This window comes from Helianthus annuus, chromosome 12 (genome assembly GCF_002127325.2).
Source record: "Helianthus annuus cultivar XRQ/B chromosome 12, HanXRQr2.0-SUNRISE, whole genome shotgun sequence".
NCBI lineage: Eukaryota > Viridiplantae > Streptophyta > Magnoliopsida > Asterales > Asteraceae > Helianthus > Helianthus annuus.
Genome location: NC_035444.2, coordinates 154821106 through 154822693, shown reverse-complemented (window position 1 = coordinate 154822693; position 1588 = coordinate 154821106). Strand labels below are relative to the sequence as shown.

General features: G+C 33.9%; 1 long non-coding RNA gene across 2 annotated transcripts; it reads left to right on the top strand.

Annotated features, from left to right (window-relative positions):
* The first annotated feature begins 510 nt into the window (after window positions 1-510).
* LOC110895969 lies at window positions 511-1104 on the top strand. Of its 2 annotated transcripts, none has more exons than XR_002567504.1 (2): window positions 511-614; window positions 811-1104. It is a non-coding gene; the product is annotated as an uncharacterized LOC110895969 (long non-coding RNA). The 2 variants fall into 2 exon arrangements; XR_004873832.1 differs by having other exon boundaries at window positions 517-650.
* Window positions 1105-1588: the final 484 nt, after the last annotated feature.

Genomic DNA, 1588 nt, shown 5'->3' with positions numbered 1-1588 from the left:
AATCGAATCGTTTAAACCGTTAAAATTTGAGAGGTTCGAAAATCGGACCGGACTGGTACACATTTATTATTTAGTTTTAATTTTAATTTTTGTACCAACTATGTAAACCGAAAAGCTGATTTTGAAATCAACATTACCGATTGTATAAATAAGACCAGATCCGACTAATACACACTTGTCTAATACCATGAATTCAGTAAACCCTAACCATAAGACCATGAACTTTTGTCAAAAGTAGCCGAACCAGACCGTAGTCGATCAAAATTTTCGTCAAAACCAGTGAACGGGAGTGATTTTGGATTCAAGTGGTTGAGTGGGGATTTAGACGTCGTCTACGTGGATACGACCAAGATCAATTTCATGAATACCAAGTAATGCTAAAAATAGAAATTGTTTAAAAAATATATATGTGGTTGATAAAGTTTTGATCGGATTGATCTGGACCGTCGAATGTAGTAAAAGAAAGTCTATAAGACCACCTCCCTATTCCTACTCTTGTTTTGTCCATCTCTCACACAAGCCTCTACACCAATTTGTCTCGTAGATACAATCTCTCTCTCTCTCTTCACTTTCTCTCTCTAAAGATGGAGTCTTTTAGCATATCTAAGAAGCTGGTTGTTCATCTCTCTATCTAATTTCAACATGAAATGGTTTAATTTTTTTTTATCATCTTGATCATAGTGCATGCTCGATCGTGTTTGTGTGCTCATTTTTTTTATATCTATAAATAGTAGAATAAATTCTTCAAACACTCATATTCCGGCTTTGGTTCGTTGATATTGATCTCCCTCCTTTTGTGGTATAATGCAGTATCTAGCAGGTTTACTAGTTATTACGGTGGTGATGATGGCATCACATGAGGCTTGCCATATATCTGATATCGAGGATTGTCCTCTTGACGACAACACACCACCATCCAAATTATGTTGTGGTGAATTACGTCTAGCATGCTTTTGTTACTATTACGATATGTATCATCAATATGTAACGAGAATCTATGATGCTTGTAAGAAAGATATCGGGGGTATAGGTTGTGAATAGTTGTGTAACAGTTTCCATATGTATTAACTAAAAAATAACATATACATTAACTAATTTCCTTTAGTCATATTGTAGTTTAGTGGTGCGTATTCTTGTCATTACCATTGGTGTGATTTTTAATATTCATATCGCTATTTCCTCATCGTTTTAGTTCATTTCTAACTTAAACATACATAATAATAAAATCACATTAGAATAATATACTTTATTAAAATATGGATATACTATAAGACAATTATGGTGAAATACAGAATATGTAAACGTCAACAATCTGCATTACAATCATTTACGATTCTGTCAAACCATAGACAGTATAATCCATAGAAATGACAACAACCCAGATTTTTCCCTAAACTTTCACAACAGTCGGTGTTTGGACCTTCGTAGTTTTCACAATGACACGCCTCAACATCTTTTATATGGCATTGCAGTAGTTGTGGATGTACTTTACTCGTTAAGAGTGCCAAAATTGACATGGTAATAACTAAGGCACAAAGAAACTTCATTATGTTATAGATGTCAAACGGTATGATTTCTCAACAAACAC